We start from the raw sequence: 21,177 nt of genomic DNA on the forward strand, positions 1-21,177 counted from the left end.
TCCTGTGTACTCAATGGAGTATTCTGGGGTGGGTGGCAATTTTAAACAATTTCCCCTTCTCTCTGCAACCACCTGCATCCCCCAATGTGTTCTGTATGACTAGCAGCCTCTCGCGAACAGTGTGGAAAGTGGCATGAGGTGCTGCAAGAGAAAGGGACTAATTTGCAAATATTCTGTCCATCTACTGGAAGCCTCCATTGAATGAAACCACCTTCTGTGTGGTGTTATCATTTTTACCCTAGATTGCAAGTATGATATGTATTTTCCCTGCTGAAGTCAGAAGAAACTAGACATTGGCTCATCTGTCTTAACACTTTGCTGCATGCCTCCTTTAGGTTTCTTTTAAAATCTTAATATACTAAGAAAAGGAATTGTCACTTTATATTCTTGTGTAATCTGTGTCAATATGCTTTTGACAGGTTGACAAGGTTCTAGTCCACAAGGTGCTGGTGTTCTAAAATGACCAAACCTATGATCAAATAGACTATGATTACCATTGGAAGAGATCTCAGAATTTAAAAAAGGGGGTGGCAGGGAACTGCCATCAGTGTCCGAGGGAGAGAGCAAGCTCCAAAGGGATCCCAGAGAGCGTCCCGGAAGTGGGAGAAGCAGCCCGTCTTCTGGGGAAGAGAATCAACGTAGCTCCAGTGGAGAAGGGGGGCAGATGGGGGAATCGGCGAGGCGGTCCCATGACTCCTTGCCGGGGACCAGCGGGGAGAGGAAGGGTCCTCCGCTGCCTACGCCCTCCTTGAGCAGAAGGCTTCCGTGCAGGGAGAGTAGGAGACTTGGCGTCAAAATGCTTCTTTGCTGGAAGAAGTTTAAGAAACGCCCACTGACGGATTCTGCCAGCGATTGAGACAGTAACGGGCGAGTGGCTGCCCGGACAGGAAAGGTTCACTCAGGCAACCCCAGCCAGAGGTTGGGACAAGCTTACGCACGAGCAACCCCTAGAACCATTACGGGGGGTGGGGGGTGGAAGGCTTTACTTGTACAATGTAGTTTATATGATAGGCAGAAGGGCCCCTTCAAAACATCCAAACAATTTTTAGTTTGCACAATTAAACCGCATCATGATCTGCATTGTTTATCTCAAGACTGTCCGAGCAGACAAATAAAGGAATTAAGACTTTAAGAAGTGCGACAAGAACCTTGGATGGGAGCCTTCTATATTTCAATTTGTAGGTTCAATTTATACTCTCAGTCTCAGGTCTGATAATTTAAAAGGTTCAGACTTAGACATAATGACTTAACTGCATCAATAATCCATAGACAATGGATCCGTAGGTGAAGATTAAACAGCACTTTATAATCCATGCCCCAAATCTCTTAAGTGTCAAAGAGCTTTTAGGCTTAAAACAATCAGCAAATTATTTTGCCAAAAGAAATTACCACAGGGATTACTGAAGTGAAGAGAACATTCAACGTGCAAAACCATAGTATAAACTTAACTATCTGAAATGGAAAATAAGAACGATTGAACACAAAATCTTACTTAAACTTTATAAAAAATATATGCCAAACATATGGAGACATATGGCAAGCGAAAACCAGAAAACCCCCCAATAACCTAAGTAACTATAGCCAATTCAGGGGTGCTGAAAGAGGGGATTAAACACCCCATCAGTCCAGCTGGTTGGTTACTTAAAAAGAAATACTCCTGGGCAGAATATAGAGTTTATTTACTATATGTGGGAGTTTATACACCAACCAACTGCAACAACCAACCAAAGAATTAGCTCTGTTGCATGATGCTATATTTGGCTAGCTTGTGATACTGTATTGCAGGGGTGCCTAACCCAGGCATAGGCAAACTCGGCCCTCCAGATGTTTTGGGACTACAGCTCCCATCATCCCTGACCACTGGTCCTGTTAGCTAGGGATGATGTGAGTCGTAGTCCCAAAACATCTGGAGGGTCGAGTTTGCCTGGTTATGCCTGGCCTAACCTATGGTGCATGGGCTATAAACAGACCCTCAAACCTTTTCTGGGGTCTCTTTAAGGCCCTTGCCGGACCCAGTGAAGTGCAATATATTATCATATGCATGTAGCTTAAACAGTCAGCATCAACATTATGACTAGTGCTATGGGGATATTTTCATACCTGCTCAAAATCCAGTCTATATTTTCCCAGTGGACTACTTCTATAAACACTATGATGCTTTCTGCATGTAACACAAGCATAATTTAACATGTATGAGTAATATGTGAGCTCATGGAGAGGAGATTGTGGCTACTTTGCTCCACCACTGGTTGTTCTCTTGCTATACCGTGTGAAACCATGTTTTGACTTACCATATCATCCAAACACGGTCTCACGGTTTAGCTCTCTCCAGACAAACTGTAAGCTATATCCAAGATTTGTGAAGAAAGAGATAAACCACCAGCCAAGGTTTAGATGGCATGCTAAGCCAAGCTATGGTTTAGCATAGTTTAGCACAGTAGCAGAAGGACCAGAGGAGCAAAGTGGCCCCAATCCCTTCCTAGGGATTACACAAATTTTGCTCATCTGTGCTAAGCTAAGGTTGTGCTAAGTCACGGTTAGAATGTTATGGGCAAATGAAGTCAAGGTTTCTTAGCTGGCATGCAGTGTTAAAATTCCTCAAAAGTGGGACAGGACAGACCAACTCTTTCCCACCCCGATAAGAATGTTGAGACAAATGAAGAACTTTAACTCAGTCTGTTTGGATGCCCAAACCTTTGGATATGCCTTTATAACTGTAGCCTAGTTCTTTCTAACAGCAGGTATCAATATGCAGCTGGGGAGAAGATAGTCAAGTCAACTGACTTAGGATTCAAGCATTGTTCAGTGAAAGAATGGATGAATTATCATGTTCCCTTTGGTAATTTACCATTAATATCAACAATAACCATGTTTTTAACACTCTCATAATCAAAGATTCATAATATTGAAAATATTTTTTTCAAAAAGCAGCCAATAATTGTGTGTGATAGTTCTTTTGATCTGTTTTTTTTTGGGGGGGGGAGATAACAGGAGTGGAGAACATATATATGCTTTTTTAAAAAACCACAGCACTGTGACAGAGACTCTTTATAAGATTTTCTTAATTACTTAGCATTTAACCAAGTTAGCTAGTTTATCCATTTTAACCCTATATTGGAGATTAACGGCCAGTCGCTGTGGGTGGTAGCTGCAATCTGTAGAAGTTATTGTTTCCATTTATAATCCAATTCTCTCCCCTCCTCACCCCCAGTAACATTTATAATTTGTTCAGATAGCTCCTTAGGTGCCTACCTATATAATCTAACCTATACCTATATAATATAACGAGACTACAACAAAATCTGTAGCAATTGGGTATGTACAAAGCCACATTTTCAATGTTTATTAGAAGAGTTCTCCTTGTTAACTTCTGATGGTCCTGGATAGTCACTTCAATTCATCTAGGGCACATGTGTGCAGAAACAGACCTCCACAAAAGTATTCCTACCTGGATGAGGGGCTGCAAAGGAATTCCTAACTGTTAAAAGCTTGATCAGCCAGGACTGTATCCACATAATCACTGTGTGATTACTGGCAATAGCTCTCATAATCCATTCAAGGAGGCAGGCATGCTAAATGGAAGAGGGAAGCTGAATTCAACTATCCTACCAATCCTTCCCTCCTAGACTGGTAATCTCAGAGCTCATCCAGATTTTGTTTTGTGCCACGTTTCTAAGCACAGGTCTGGGTGGTTTTGTTGTTGTTGTTTTGCTCTGGCAACTGCCACAGTAAAAACCACATTTTACCACTGAATTGGGGCAAACAGTAACTGAGTTTTCAGCGAATTACCCTTTGCTTTGATTCAGCGGTAAAATGCAGGTTTTCCTAGGGAAAGCACTGGGACAACAACTGGCCAGGACACGGAACTTTAAAGCTTTAAAGCACAGACCTGTGCCTGGAAAGCATGGTGCAAAAAGAAGTATGGATGAGCCCTGATAACTGGGAAAATTAGTAAGTATGCAGTCTCAGTTACTGGAACAGCTGTTTAAAAGTCAGAACCAGCCATGAAGAAGCCTGATATTGCAGGTAGGTTCTGTTGTATTAGGGCTATTATGTAAGAGTCCAACATAGTCTGAAAAACACTAAACAAAGTGCTGTTTAGGTAATTCATAATGCTGCTTGGACACAATTAGTGTCTAACATTGTCTTAATATTTAGAAAAATATTTTCTATAATAGAGAACATAGATAATCCTATCTGTCCCTTGGTGTGGCCATAATGAAAGTATTATGCCAAATTTAGGAAGTGTTTTAAAAATAGTTTCCTTACCATACATCATATTTCACATTTCATGTTACTCATGGCACATATCCATCTCTCTCTCTCCCTCTCTTGGGCTGATTTTTGCAATGAGTCCATTCTTCCCAGAAGATGATGAACCAGCTGCCAAGCATATGGCTTTGGCACCACTTCTTGGAAAACAACTACTTGGCCCATACTCACCACTAACATCAAAATCAATATTACAATATTTAAATGATTTGGGCAACCTATGGATGCACAACCAGGACTGATGAAAGAGAAACATATGGAGGAGCTCCAGTAGAAACCACAATTCCAAATTAAGAAGTCATTTTCTTATCAGAATGCCATACATCAAAATGAATCTGCTCAGTTGCTAATATAGCTTTTGTTAAAGGAGGAACAGTACTATTACAATTTTTTGAGGGGGGTACAATGCGCATCAGTTGTAGCCAGCAAGACCAAACACCAGTGAATTGCGGCCCAAAACATCTGAAGGGCACAAAATTGGGAGAGGCTACTATATACTGGACTTTATTAAATCATGTCAGATATACATATCCAGCTATCCAAGATAACTGGGTAGTCCAGAAAAACTATGCAAGACTACAAATAAAACACCACACAGTACTAACTGGGAAAGAAATTGCATTTTCGGGGTAACTGCATTTCACACAGTGTTTATGGCATTCTAGCTACAATCAGTAATATTTTCAAGAAATAAACATGCCAGTGCTACATTCACAGAAAGGATCCTTGAGAGCCAATGGCTCAGCATGAAACTATATATCTGCTTAGGAAGAGTGGTGCTTTCTTCACTGTAAGTACAGTCTATAATAATATGAATGTTTTGTCAGTGGCAGCTATGACAATATTCTCCAGTGTATACAGTTTAGCTTCTTAAAAGTTAAATGGTGAATGAACGTTTGGGAGAGGAAGGAGAAATAAGGATTTATTTTGTTTTTGTACATTTTTGCTAGCCATTTTGGAAAGGAAAATGCAGGCAATACATGCTACAAAAAAAGAAATGCTCAATCTTCCAATTTAGGAAAACAGCATGGTAAATGTACAACTTCCAGCCTCCTGCTGAATAATAATTTCCCTCATGCTCTCCTAATTTCATATACCCAGTGCCACATCTGCCTCCATACCCCCGGTTTACCAACACACACTACTTCTATACTTCTTTTGGCAGCATCTCATGGACTGTCACTGAGGAAGTTTCCTGAACCTAAGTGGGTTCTTTCCGGGTGATACCAAGACCTGCCATTGGTAGGGGGGAACAAAAAGCCCCAAGAAAGAAGCAGAAAATTCAAAGTCTCTTTCACACAGGAAGGGACTTGAGGGCAGGTTTAGATGGCACACTAGTTTGGATGTAATCCATAATGTACCACTGATAGTGATAGATAGATAGATAGACAGATAGATAGACAGACAGACAGACAGACAGATAGATGATAGATAGATAGATAGATAGATAGATAGATAGATAGATACCGTATTTTTCCCTCTATAACACGCAGATGTTTTCTCCTAAAAAGTAAGGGGAAATGTCTGCGCGTGTTATTGAGCGAATGTGTGGTCCCTGGAGCCGACAGGCGCGAGTGAAGGCAAAAATCAGACAAATATCAATCGTCCGGAGAAGGGAAGCCTTGAAAAGAGGAAGCTGCTGCTTTCCTGCATTCTGCCTCAGGGTCTTACTGCCCACCCGCTTCTGTTTGTTACTGTGTTTGCTCAAACGGAACAAAGAGCAGAGAAAACCCCTCCCCTCCAGGCAAGCAGAGGGGAAAGCAGAGCGTCCTTCCTTCTAATTCCTCTCCGTGCTCCGGTGCTGCAACATGCAGGTGGGGGGGGGGAGAGAGAGAGCTGGCTGGCTTGGGTGGGTCGTGGGGGGAACTTTTGCCTTCCTTTCCTCCCTCCGGTAAAACCCCTCTCCTGCATTCTTAGCCAGCTGCTTCTCCGCACACCCCTCTCGGTGCTCCTTGTCCCTTCTATGTTTTTCCTCCCCTCCCCACTTAAAACGTGGTTACAAAGCACGGATCCACATGGATCCTCAGGATCTTTGCATTGGGTCACCCCAAATTCACCATCAGATCACATAGCAATGATCTGATTCAAAAACAGGGCTGCAGTGGTGCAAAAACGTGGTTACAAAGCACGGATCCACATGGATCTTCAGGATCTTTGCATTGGGTCACCCCAAATTCACCATCAGATCACACAGCAATGGTCTGATGCAAAAACAGGGCTGCAATGGTGCAAAAACGTGGTTACAAAGCATGGATCCACATGGATCCTCAGGATCTTTGCATTGGGTCACCCCAAATTCACCATCAGATCACATAGCATGTCCATGGCTACAGCCTGCACCAAAAAAATCACGCACCCACTGTTGCCTGGGGCTGCAATGGTGCAAAAACGTGGTTACAAAGCACAGATCCACATGGATTCTCAGGATCTTTGCATTGGGCTACCCCAAACTCACCGTCAAATCACATGTCTGTGGCCACAGCATGAAGCACAAAAATGATACATCCACTGTTTCATTCAGAATTTTTTTTTCTTGTTTTCCTCCTCTAAAAACTATGTGCGTGTTATGGTTAGGTGCGTGTTATCGAGCGAAAAATATGGTAGCTATAGACAGATATGGCGTGCAAGCAGCTAATTGTATTATTCCTCTAGCCAAGAAATCGTTCCAAGGTGAAACCTTAATGAAAAATACTGCTTGTAAAGGGTTGTTATTGTTGCAATAGTATGACAAGATAATGTAGAAAAGCTCTGCTGGTTCTGGTCAAGGGCACTCAACTTTTGCTCACTTGTTTAAGCAAGATCTAAAATGCGTAACTGGTGTCCTGGTCTCTGGGCTTTTAAAAGGTCAAACTGAGTTTGATCCTCTTCCATCTCTTCTCTCCTTAGATGTTTAATATCAGATTTAGGAGATGGGATCAAATCAACTGAGGCCTCAGCATTAATTGAAGCTGGGTTTAACTCCTCCCCTTGTGTCATTCCCTGCCTCAAAGAAAAATCCTTACAAAGCTACAACTTGCCCCTGCTGTCACATCTAGTTTTGTCTTCAGAAACCAGGCATTACATGAAAGCATATGAGATAGCAAACCTGCTGAAAATAATTAAGTTTGGGTCTGGCCAGTGTCTGGATGGTAAACCGCCTTAGAAACTCTATATACAATGTATTTGGATCAACAGAAGAAAGGCAAGATAACCAAAATAAGTAAAATGTATTTTAAATTCTGTGGGAGTTGCAAATTGCATGCAAGCAAACAACAATTAGCATTTTATAAAATGAATACTGAAGTATACAAGATGCTATCCAATCGCCTTAGGGACTCTACTTAGAATTTGTGTTGGGTTTACTCTTTAGCCTTTTCTTCTCCCAAAGATGTCCCACAAGGCAGTGGGAACGGAAGTCTGCTCAGCTGCTGCAACCTTCCAACAGCTTGACCTCGCCCGTAAAGGCCCACTCCAAAGGCCTATTCCTCATTGTCTCCTGAGACAAATGGATCCCAGCAACTGAAGCATAATACTGTTTGAATACAAATTTTAAAAATATTAATTTTCTTTCTATGCTCTAGCTCCGATATTAACCCAAGCCCTATTGTCTGATTCCAGGGCAACTTCCAGGGCCATCTTGGTGGCTGCTCCCAGGCTGTGGAAGTGCTTTCCTGGGAAAGATAGACTGGCTCCCTCCTTGCTGTCCTTCCACTGGCAGCTGAAGCCTTTCTTGTTCCAACAGGCTTTGGTGAATTGACTGCTTTTAGTTAAAAGTGCTGGTTCCATGCTATTTTTATTGTAATTATTGGTATGTTTTAAATAAGGTTTTATATATGTATATGGTTTTAATTCTATCAGTCCTCAGTTGTTTTTAATGATTCAATTTCTATGTTTTTAACAGTTCTTGTTCTTATCTGTGAGCAGCCTTGAGTCGCGTCAGGGAAAAAGGCGGGGTATAATGAATGAATGAATGAATGAGTATTGTTCCATTAAATTCCAGAGATATGATTCACTTCCTCAGTTCAAACCAAATGCATGCTTTCAGCCTTTAGTTTGGAAGACACTGTGGTGTTCTGCAAATTTTATCTAATTATGGCAAATATTTGCAAATGAAAGCCATGGTTTGGAGCCATGTTTTACTGTGTTAGCAGCGAGGACTGAAGGCAAAGCAATGGAGCAATAGCAACAACCAGAATGAGATGAGTTAAAAATAACCACAGTTTGCCATAGTACAGGGCAAGAATTCAATCCGTGGGCAGCCTGACTGCTGGCCAGTCCAACCATCCTTGCTTGTATGCCGATATTATCTTGTTCATAGTGTAGGAAACTTAGCCTGCACTCTCTGGCACAAAACTGTTAAATCATCATCATCATCACTCACTCATTCATTCATTTAATTTCTAAACCATATTTTCATACTCATTAATACTTTGGTCTGTACCTTCAATGTTTACACTTTACTTTATCTCACAAATAATTGTGTTTCCAAGTCTTGCCAAGTTCTGTGACATACAGCCATGTGACATACAGCCAATTAATTTCATCGGCATCTGTAGTAAATGTAACAAAGAAAAAAACTTTCAAAGGTCTGTGGTATGCAGTGCTCTTCAGTTTTTATCAACATTGCAATCCACTTTCTAGTCTGACCTTCAGGAAACTTGGCTTTAAGCATCAAAAGACACTTTCTCCTCAATATTGAAGAAAATTTACCGTACATCACCCCTTTCTGTTCTGTCCCTGTTGCCTCTAGATAGAACCCAGACCTTTTATCTACATCGGTGGCAATTCTCTGCACTATTCCCCAACAACTGCTTCTAATTTTCCCATTGAGCAGGTTCTAAAATTCAATAACAAAAGAACATCTGGTCACATATCCCCTTAATTCATTTAATATTTATATACAGCACAATAATAAAAAGCTCTCTGGGCAGTTTACAAGTAAACCTTTCCCAGTGGCAGCGTCTGCAAGACACTAAATACACTATGGATTTACTTGTTGTGATATGTTTGTGTCTTTTGAAAAATCCCTGCCTTCTGCAATAGCCATATTTTATACTTGAAACTCTCCTGGATTATGAAAAGTTGTAGCATGTAGATAATTTCATTTTATTATGCTCAACAAGCATTATAGACCAGTTTGCACATGCATTATAATTTTTTGTTACAGCTAGAACATATATAGAACTAAGCTCTAATAAATATATGTTGCAACTACTTTCATGACAATATAAACCGAAGCGTTGTAGTCATTCCATGTGAACAGACTTTTCCAAACTACACAATCACAACATGTATTTATGTAAGTTACACATGAAGCTTTAAATAATTCCCTACTGGGAAATAAAATAAAGCTAAATACTCCATAGAAGCTTTCTGTATGTAGACTACTTTTTGCTTTCTTGTCATTTTTGTCTTCCTTAAAGTACAAAGAACAACGCTTGACAGCTTTCCTCCTCAACTTCCTTTTCACTCAGGCTGCCAGCAGTATCTTTTTCGCAGCAGGGAGTGAAACAACTTGTTACAACTGTTAGATTCGGAAGAGCAAAATGACATCTGCATCCTTTGTGATAAAACCTCTGCGTTTCAGCATTTTAAAGAACTACTGAGTTGCAATATACTGTATTTTGGAGCCACCTAGTCCACTGCCTTAAAGCCTTTGGCTGCCTACAGTTTACTGCAACAAAATCATTGCTTTGGTGACAAAAGAGATCCACATTTGGGCTTCAGACTGGGGGTGCTTGATAATTTTGATCTTTGTTAATCAGGTCAAGTGAACTGACCTGGTCCTCACAATTCAGACTATTGTGTGGATTGGAATTTAGCAACTTACTGAATTTCACAATTCTCCAAAAATAAATGTGTACAAAAATTTAAATTTTGAGAACCTCACTTTAAAATATATTCAGTTTTATAATGAAATGGATATACAGGGGGAAAAGATGTAAAAGTAAACAGGACCAAAACCAGAGATTCATCCATCCCTAAAGGTAAAGGTAAAGGGACCCCTGACCATTAGGTCCAGTCGTGACTGACTCTGGGGTTGCGGCGCTCATCTCACTTTATTGGCAGAGGGAGCCGGCGTACAGCTTCCGGGTCATGTAGCTCCACACTAATCTTTCCATAAAGACAGGATCATGCACGTTTTCCAGTCAATGTATATAACCCCCAATGGGCCTTGGAACTGGCATATAGTGACTGAATTTTGTACATTCTCCAGCCATTATGCATCATCTCCAACAGGCACTGGGGAATGTACATATCTCAACTGCATTTTTGTCCGTTCTCTGGGAAATATGCACATTCTCTGGTCAGTATTCATAATGTCCAAGAAACATGCCCTTTTCTCTACTTCTTTTTCAGAAGTGTGCTATCTGCACTCCCCACATTGCTTCTGGCCTACTTACATGACCCACAACATGCACACACACACACACACCATCAGCCAAGAAGCAGAGAGAAGAGGGCCCCCAGAAAAACATTATTAATTTGTTCCTCAGCTTCTACTAACAAACACACTTTTAGCCCACCTATCCTGCCAGACTTGGTGCACTTCCCCTTATGGAAGTTTTAGGTGAGGGCAGAAACATTAGATCAAGATCACTTTCAGGATCCTTTGCATAGAACAAGGCAAATCATCCTGATGTTTGTAACCCAATATTATCTACCTGATTTATTTATTTGGCTTTCAGTCAACTGATACCCCACTTTTTCATTCAATGACATCCAAGGTGACAAAGCAGCACAGAATTAAAACATCTTATCAATATCAAATACAATCAGAAATAAAATTTAAAAACAGAGCATCACTGAAACAGGCACAGAACAGGAATGGCACATCAGATACCAAATAAAATGAGCCAGATTTTTTAAAATTCAAAATATCATCAAAAAACAATGTCCTGAGACTGGGTGTTCCATGGGTTGAACATGGCTAGAAAGGGAGCTCTCCCCTACATTTCTGCCAGGATGCAGACAGGATGTGTCTCCCAAGCCAATTTTAATGGGAGAGGCAGAGAGAAGACAGTCCTTTAGGTACCTTGGTCTCAAACCACCTAGGCCCATAAAAGGCAATAAGCAACACTTTGAATTGAGCATGGGAACAAATTAGTAGCCAGTACAACTGTAAGAGCAAAGGAACTGCATGTTGCAGCAAACTGGCCCTAGTCAGGACTTTAGCAGCAGCATTTTTAACCTACTCCAAGCCACCACCTGCACAGCCAGCAGCACTTACTGGTCCAGGAACACCACAACATACAAACCTGGTTTTTTCAGGGCACGTGCAGTCTCTAGGATTGGCAATTTAGTGACCAAAATCACCTATTGTTTTGTTTTGTTTGGATTTATTGGCCTCTATCTAACATTCCACTGGTTCAGGATTTCTATCACTCCCTGGAATCAGGTGTACTGATATCCCACAGCTGTTACATACAGGTATTAGGTAGCACAGGGAATAAGATGGAACCCTGAAGATACAATGAGGCAATGGGCATGGAATCGAACAGAAATCTCCACCACCACTTTTCTGAAAAACTTATCAATCAGGAAGGAACCGTCTAAAAATGGTATACCAAAAGCCCATCCCCAAAAGATGGTCCAGAAAGATACAATGGTCAATTGTATAAAAAACTACAAAGAGGTCCAACAGTACCTCTATCCATCTCCTAGTACTGGTCATCTATCAAGGTGACGAACACAATTTCAGTGCTAAAATCCAGAAACAGGACTGAAAAGGACCCAGATAATTGGTCCAAGGAAGCTTGGAGGTGGGTGCCATCCCATGCTCAAGTTTCTTGCCCCCCCCCCCAAATGGCTTGAAACAATCCAGCATAGTGGGATGGAGGGCTTTTAAAAAATAAAGGTTTCATGTCTGCTTCAAAGAACCCACACTTTCAATATGCAACAAGCTAAAAATCTCTCTCCCCTTCTCTATTTTTCCTGCTGCAGGATTGAGAAACACATTTTAAAATGATTTACAGTGGTACCTCGCAAGACGAATGCCTCGCAAGACAAAAAACTCGTTAGACGAAAGGGTTTTTTGTTTTTTGAGCTGCTTCGCAAGACGATTTTCCCTATGGGCTTGCTTCACAAGACGGAAACGTCTTGCAAGTTTGTTTCCTTTTTCTTAACACCATTAATACAGTTGCGACTTGACTTAGAGGAGCAACTCATAGAATGCGGTGTGGTAGCCTTTTTTGAGGTTTTTAAAGACTTTGGTGATTTTTGAAGCTTTTCCAAAACTTTCCCGACACCGTGCTTCGCAAGACGAAAAAAATCGCAAGACGACAAAACTCGCGGAACGAATTAATTTCGTCTTGCGAGGCACCACTGTATGTCCTTCTAATATCCCCATCCACAAAACAAAAATTATGTTTGCAAATTTATTTTACAAACAAAAAACTGAGCTCAGTGGTGCTTGTTTACTCAAAAAGGTAGCAAAATGAAATGAAAGAAACAGCAAGGCTGCTTAGAGACAACCACAAATACTCCTAAGGGCTTGGTTGCATAGGTATAGCCTTGAGCACTGAGTATGCTCTGATAAAGACTAGGGCAGTTTTTGAAGCAGTCCCAACTTCTCCCATATCTGCTATGGTGGCTGTGCTGGACAGGATGCACAAGAACAAGAGATAGACAGAAATGTTTGCAGAGTTTCTCTGAGTTCAAATATAAGTATAAAATGTGTGTGGCTTTGAGATTATGAAGGGGGGAAATATTTAAAATTTGCTTCATATTCTCACTGGGAGGGCTGTGCCCCAGTCACTCTAGTGGACCACCCTTCACTATCCAATAGTACTAAACTTAATGCAGTGTCCCAAAACTGAAGCAAACATTTTTACCTAAGCAAACTGCAAATAAATTACAGGTGGCCACTGAATGCATCTTACCACCTGCAGCCATAATACAACTTGATAACCCCTGAATTAATCACTTAGTTGTCCTGCCCGGATAATGCATTTGTCAGTTTACATTTCCCCTAAGCGGAAATGTCTTAGATCTGCAGTGTCATGCATGTGTACTACTATCCTGCACAGCTTCAAATTGTGTTTTGGGAATTCATGATGAAAACTCATTAGCAACCCGTGTACTCATTTAAATTGTGCACCTCTGATTTGCCCTTTGCTATTTATTAATGACCAGCTTCAGGACTTGAAAGCCTGGGCTGCAGCCATAGACACCATATCCAGCCAATCAGTGCCAATCAGGAAATGCTCAATTTGGCACTCATTGCTATAATAAACCATGAACACAACAGGAAGAAAGTAATTATCTTTTGATGGACTGAGAAGTCAGAAGGTAAACATTATGCCACTGATCCCATCCTAACTAGAAAAACAAAATGTTCCCTTTGCACCATGGTATGCGACATGAGCTTTCTTAAATTAAACATTCAGATATACTGTGTGTTTAAAAATATAATACATTATCTAGATACTTAGTAAGCAATGGATTCACAGAACTACTTCCCAATTTGTGTTCTGCCATGACACTGTTCAATGCGCACCTAGAATTTCAAAAAAGGCTGAATATATACTCTGTATTCTTGACTTTTAAAGATCTAACTAGACCACAGTGTTTCTCAGCCCACACAGATAATATTTAATTGAGGAGTCATAAAATGACCAGATCAGACCATGTGAAAATTTCAATATAATGCTGTGGCAATGATTCCATCAGCTTAAGCATTACAGCTTGCCAGACAGGATGACTCCCCCTTTCCTTCCCCTGTACAGTCTTGGGGGTTCTCCCAACACCCCCACCTCGAGCCAATTTCGGGGACTGATGTGGGGAGAAGGAAATGTCCAACTACGCTAGTGGAAGTCCTGGCACATACTTCCATTAGCAGTAGCTGTTAGTTGAATCCCACCCAAAATACTGTCTAAATAAGTCTCATAAGTAACTGCAAGTCAAAGACAGAGTAATAAAATTCTGTGGGGTATTTTAATGGAGCTCAGCAGAATCTCATCATGAATATGCTCAGAGTTAGAGAAACAGGAAGGATCTCTATATCTCACTTCCTTCAATTGTTTCTTTTTTGTAAATATGGAAAGAGCATACCTTAAAGGACAAACTGAAAAGCATGCTAATTAAGGAGGGAAGCCTGAATGTGAACTGGAGGAAATCTTAGCAACCTAACAAGTGTTACTAAGTTAACAATTACTTACTCAATAGTTTTCCGTGGCTGGAGCCATGAGCAATGCTGGAGTATCTTTATCAGTGAACATAAAACGATGTTTTCCATTAAAAAAAATTAACTTGTTCATTGGTATTAATAATACAGAGTATTATTTTATGGTTTTTTATTCAGTCATAATAATACGGCTGCTAACCAGAGATATAAACTATTGTTGAACTTTCCATAATTTGCTGGGCACTAAAGATGTCTAAATAAACTGATACATTTACTGAAAAGATGGCATATTGTCTTCATTTACAGCTGCAGAGTGTAAGATACTTACCACTGAGTACATTGCCAAAGTAGTGACTTATTGTGTTAACAAAATATAGGTAGCTTACCTCTTAGATTGGTCAGGATCCAAATAACTACTTTAAGCAGAGAAGGTTTTGATTTATATCCCTTGCTTTGAACTTTGAAATCCCCATGACGATTAAAACTGCTTTTGAAACTCATATCCATTTTCTAAGCAGGTTGCCATGTGACATGCATGGGTGTGTTTGAGCAGGAAATAAAACTGTTTGAGAAATTTAGCTGCCATGGGAATGTGCAACTAACTTTCCCCTCCCCCCACCTCCTAGCCATTGTTAAGAATTTTACTGCTCTGTGTTTAAAAGCTGCAATATGCTTTGCCAGCAACTGCAAATACCCACTAAAGTCAGATATTTACCATACCATATTAAATAGTTTATTTTTATACTAATACGCTTTATAGATTAGGGGAAATCCTCTCTGGGCACTGTGTTTTTCATGTACTATGAAGTCTTTCATAATCATTCTTTCTAGTTAAGATTTTTTGTGAAAGCCATTCATAATTATTGCAGGAGGCTGTTTAAAATAGATAATCAGAAAACAGAAGTGCAATGTTAAAACATACAGATATAATCAGAAAAATAACATCTCACAATTCATTCAATATTTTTTTTCCTGTCTAAGGGGTAGTTAAGAGGATTAAGAGATCAAAAATTCTGATTAAGAGGTCAAAGCAAGTATGCAGTCAAAAATTAGTTTTGAAGGCATTAGGTTCTTGCTTCATAAGGACTAACTATAATGTTTCTGCTTACAGTTCAAGCATTTTTACTAACTGTGTTCAATGTAAATAAATGTGCATACTATTGGATCCTACATTATTCCTATTCACACAACCATCTTCACATTATACCACCTTCCAGCTGCATGGGCCTACCCTGCCTGTAATACCAAAATATTCACATTCCAGCTTTTCACACACAGCATGTTCCATGCCGAATTCTACACATGGTAGAGGCATGCATATTGGCTGTAGTGGCTGACATTTTGCCACAGGCTGATGTAGTCCATTTCAGCAACTGTAACAGAGGTACTCCAAAAAGTCACTAAAAGCTGTGACACCACTGTGCATGCGCTCCCCACCACAGCTCCCCAGTACCTTGGTTCAGAAGGCTACATTTTGTCTGGAAGCTCGTAAAGCTCTTGTAAACTGGGGCAAAGTGCTCTTTAAGGCCATGCTGAAAACTTCTGTTGAAATAGGCAAGGGAGTGTCTATACTCTCAATATGGTAGCTCTATGTTTCTCATCAGTGGGCGGATGTTTACACCTGCCTTGGCCCACTACCCAACACTGGGAGCCTTCATGCAACTGCCAGAGTAACTGTGAGGGGGCTTTCTACCCTTTTGGAACAAGCTGTTAGGTAAGATTTTATACAAGCCATGTATTAAAAGTTAAATGGGGGTGGAGGGTTGCTAACCACTAGTACCACCAACCTTGGAGATACTTTGAAATGTGAAAATACTGGATATAGTTAAACTGACTATTCATCTACTTTATGCTTACTTTTGATACAAATTGTTCAACAGTTAGTACAACAGTGCATTGAAATTATAATGTATTTTATGTAGTATGATTATGGGTCATTATTCTAAACTGCTTATTTTCTGTCAACGGCTTTAAGCACAAATATATTTGTGAGGAAAGCAGTATGAAACTACACTACGACTTAATGTCAGACCTTCATGTACCGTATTTTTCGTCCCATAGGACGCTCCGTCCCATAGGACGCACCTAGTTTTTGGGGGGGGAAATAAAGGAAATTTTTTTCCCTTTATTTCCCCCCCAAAACCAGGTCGGGGAACAGCAGGATGGCGGCGCTGCGCCTCCCCGCTGTCCCCCGAGCTTGTGGGGCTGGCCGATGTCTGGCCGAAGTGCGGGGCGCTCTGCTTCAGCGCACCCTGCGCTCCGTGCAGCAGGCTGCTATCCGCAGCCTAGGGAGCCTTGCGGGAACTCCTGCAGGGCTCCCCACGCTGCGGATGTCTGCCCGGTGGGTGGGGTGCTCTGCTTCAGGGCGCTCTGCGCGCCGGGCGGCAGGCTGCTATCCGCAGCATGGGGAGCCCTGCGGGAACTCCCGCGGGCTCCCCAGGCTTGCTGATAGCTTCCTGAAGCCTGGAGAGCGAGAGGGGTCGGTGTGCACCGACCCCTCTCGCTCTCCAAGCTTCAGCAAAAGCCTGTATTCGCCCCATAGGACGCACACAGATTTCCCCTTCATTTTTGGAGGGGGAAAAGTGTGTCCTATAGGGCGAAAAATACGGTAATTCTTAATTAAATCAAGCAGCACTGTATTTCCCAATACAGTGTTGGGAAATGTATTTCCCAATACATTTGTTACAGAGAGCTATGGTATTTTGACAGGAAGTACCGGGCTGACCAACTTTCCTCCATCTATAAACTGGAACATGTAAAGAGGAACTGGGGGCTTCAAAGAAGAGCTAATATCATATACTGACAGGCAGCACAAAGCATAGAGGCCTAGAACCTTTAGCAACACATTTGTGTTCCTCAAAAAAAGGGGGGGGGGAGTCTCTCTGTGGATTCAACGAACAATGACAACTCCTCCTTACGTACTATATGGCTTTGCAAGCCAGGAGGAATTTGACAACCAGCCAAGTGATGCCACCTATTATTTCCTTTATTTCAAAATGTACAATCTGGTTATTGTTTCTCGTCCTCCCAAGAATTGCTCACCTTTCGCTACTCTAGTCAATTCCAAAGTAAAGTACTATATGACATCCTTGCCGTGTATCATTTCTCCTTTCAAAAAAGTGTACATTAACACTTCTATGCTGCTATTTTCTCAAGCATTCTTCACTTGGGAAATTCATTTAAGTTGCTCCCCTAACCCCCTCCCCACCAAAATAATATTCTTTCACAAGCTTAAGTAAACAGAACTCCAACTTAGCCTATACTTCAGCTTTATTACCTTATGCAATAAATACCCAAATGATATAGATTCAATTCATTGCCCCTTCCCTCACAGCACCATCTCCCACACTATTCCAGAGAGCCTCACAACCCTCCACTGTACCTTTCCAGAGATACATAGGGGGATGGAGAAATCAGTGAAAATCGCCTCTCTTCCTTCCAACAAGGAGAGCCTCGGTAGAAGATTCACAGTAACTAACAAAATAAATTGACAATTACCTATTTCTTTACATAGATGGAGATAGTTTATATGGGAGTGGAGCTGGTTGAGAAGAGGTACTGTAACACCAGAAACTCTTGACTGAAATGTTTTCTCCTCCCCACCATGCAACAATATGAAGCTAGCGTCTTGGCAGACACACAACCCTTGGTCCGCAGCTTGCAGCCAAAGGTGTGCGGCTAGAAGACCGAGAAGCTAGTTTCCGTTTTTACCACAAATGGATGCCAGAAAACAAGATAGACAGCATCAACAGGCCTCAGGGTCAATTGTTGTTGATGTTGCTTTTGGGTCATGCTTTTGGGTTGACATAAAAGCAAGGGCTGCATCATTTTCATCATAAAATGGTGGGGGAGTGATTGTGCATGCCTAGAAAGCACGGTGCAGACAGATTGTTGGTATTGTATCTTTGCGGTAACTGAAAATATTTTTAAAATGTTGTTTTTCAAATGGCCAATCATTCACAGTAATAACTTGTTCACCCTGAACCATCAAAATGGTGGCAGATTGCAAGAGCACCCTTAATTCCTCTAGCTGAGGTCAAGTTAGATCAGGAATAAACATGTAGCCTCCTCCACTGCTTCTGATCATCTATCCTGCTCATCTTCAGCTCTGCCTGCTTCTATGCCCTTCACCACTTCTGCTTGCCTTTGTCATGCCAGGTTTTACCAGAAACAATGCCAACAAAGGCTTAGAAAGAAGAAGAAAAATAGCAGGTGCCTAATCCAGATGGATAGCTACAGCTGGCAGGCTTCCTTGACAAGCATAGAGTAAAATGGCAGAGATAATGAGAAAATGTATCAATCACAGTAGATGAGTAAGAAACCTGGAGTTAATACCATGTGTGCTTTGCACATGTGATTTAAAGGAAAATACTTATAAGAAGTGAATATCTACTTCAGCTGTTTTACTCACTGTGCTCCTGAGACAGACAGATGCCAGCTAATAAAAGTGTATTTTAAAAACAAATAATGGAGAGAACAGTTTTCCTACTAAGGCAATTTAAGTAGAATTAATTCCTCTTAATACGAACTTACTTTGGAAGAATACTGTATGCTAAAAAAAATTTATGGTAAGTTTAGGTAAGTTATCAACAAACCTAACATCCCTAATAGGGATAAAGCTGAGTTGCTGTTTATCACTAGATAATCTAGATTTGATACACTTGCTTTCCTCAGTTTAGGCAGACGTCATGTGACACCAATTTATAACCTCAAGCAATTACTCCCAAATATGTCTAAACTACAAGCCAAGAGACTATTTCCTTCTCCCGCCCCGCCTCCCATATGAAAATATCACTGTTCAGTGACCTGGCATTTGCAATTGCACTTTACAGTACTAAATAGAAACAATTTTCCTGAACAGTTTTTCTCTTGCAGCTTTTCAATAAAAGCAATTCTTAATAAAATTGAAATCTGACTTTAAATCCCTATGCCTCACCACACAGTTTCTGTTAACATTTAATTTTAGGCATGAAAAGTTTATCATTTCAAATACTTTCTGGTCTTAATGAGTTTGCAAAAAACCCAAAATCCTTTCACTACATGATTAAGGGGGGGGGGGGTTGAAATTGGAAGTGACACAGATCACTACACTTCCCAGCTGACAGCTCTATAATAAACATTGTCTTTCCCTACAGTCCAGTAGAAAATCTAAACCTCATTAACTGAAAACATGTTTTTCTAGATATTGTTTTAAAAATATTCTTTTACTGACAAACTATTCTCATTAGATTTCTAAGAACCACTTCACAAACTGCTATCAGTATTTTGTTTTTTACTCCACACCGAAAACAAAAGGATTGCTAACTAACTGCATTAGGTAAGCTTTTACATATCCCAGAAGAATAGGAAAAATACTTCATTAAACATAACCGTCTTCACAGGTTATTGTGTATACAGGGAAATATCCAATGGCAGTTTTTTATCTTGTGTTTTACAGAAGCATTTGGCATATGATTAATTGTATCACTGACAACATATGAAGATGCTAAAAAAGAACATACATTAAAACTTCCAGAAACATTGTGGAGTATATGGCACTGACGTTTTTGCTCCAGTTGAAGTGTGATATAGGTTTTTTTTTGGGGGGGGGTGTTTCATGCTCAAATATTCTCCCACATTAAAACCTCTAGTTTGTAGAAAGCTACTTTGTCAGGAAGAAGGATTCCAGTGTGGTGTAGTGGTTAAGAGCGGTAGTCTCGTAATCTGGTGAACAGGGTTCGTGTCTCCGCTCCTCCACATGCAGCTGCTGGGTGACCTTGGGCTAGTCACACTTCTTTGAAGTCTCTCAGCCCCACTCACCTCACAGAGTGTTTGTTGTGGGGGAGGAAGGGAAAGGAGAAAGTTAGCTGCTTTGAGGCTCCTTCGTGTAGTGATAAAGCGGGATATCAAATCCAAACTCTTCTTCTTCTTAGCTCTTTAATTTATTATTATTACTGATTAATTATAATAATGTACTAGCTTTCTAGAGGCCAAATCAGGCAACTAACTTCCAAAATCTACTCATAGTGGGGGAAATGACAGCATACTTTCCATCCCCCCCCCCCAATTCAATGCACTATCCAAGGTGCAAGGCCACAGGAAGTTACACACAAGGACATTTTAACCAGGTATATATGCATAAAAACCCAAGATGGCGTACTGATTGCAATTATAATGTCCATGCACAATGCATTTTACTGTGTATGCTATCTTAAAAAAGTATTACTCTTGCACTCAGAGGGCCTTGAAGACAACACAAGTAAGGAAAGAGAAAAGGGATATTCTCATACTTGCATCATGTTTGGGAAAAGTGTACTGACCCATGCCTATGTGAACTGAATTTTCATACAACTATTTCCAAGCATCAACACTCAGGGAGGATCTAAAATCTTTATAGTGACTTGATTGACAAGGTGATACTGTAGTCAATGGGTGGATGGTGTGTTTGTGGATATGCATGAGATATGGGAGTAGGATGTGACGAGTGATATTGGAAGACTGGATACAAATACAATTTTTAAACATATGAAGTTAATTCATCTGAAAGTTTCAACCCCCTTAACTCAATCTGAAACATTATATCACATATTTTCCCTAGCTTTTCATATCATAGCCAGCCGTCTCTATATAATAACAGACTGCACCTGCATTGCTTTGTAGTCAAGCAGTTTATTAGTATGCCATTGTGCAAGCTTCACAAGTGGTACACTGCTTTCCCCCTAAGTAACACATGGTAATTCTCAATGTGCTGCTGGTATTACACCATTGGCACATTATTTTTCTGATGGCAAGTGTCTCCTCCTTACCTTTACATGAGCCTA

At 40.7% G+C, this 21,177-nt stretch overlaps 1 protein-coding gene across 6 annotated transcripts in view; it reads right to left on the minus strand.

The window, feature by feature from the left end:
- Positions 1-21,177, minus strand: part of IQSEC1 (IQ motif and Sec7 domain ArfGEF 1) — a 309,426-nt gene that overhangs the window by 257,211 nt on the left and 31,038 nt on the right. The window lies entirely within an intron of this gene.

This window comes from Podarcis pityusensis, assembly GCF_964106645.2.
Source record: "Podarcis pityusensis genome assembly, chromosome: 2".
NCBI classification, from domain to species: Eukaryota; Metazoa; Chordata; class Lepidosauria; order Squamata; family Lacertidae; genus Podarcis; species Podarcis pityusensis.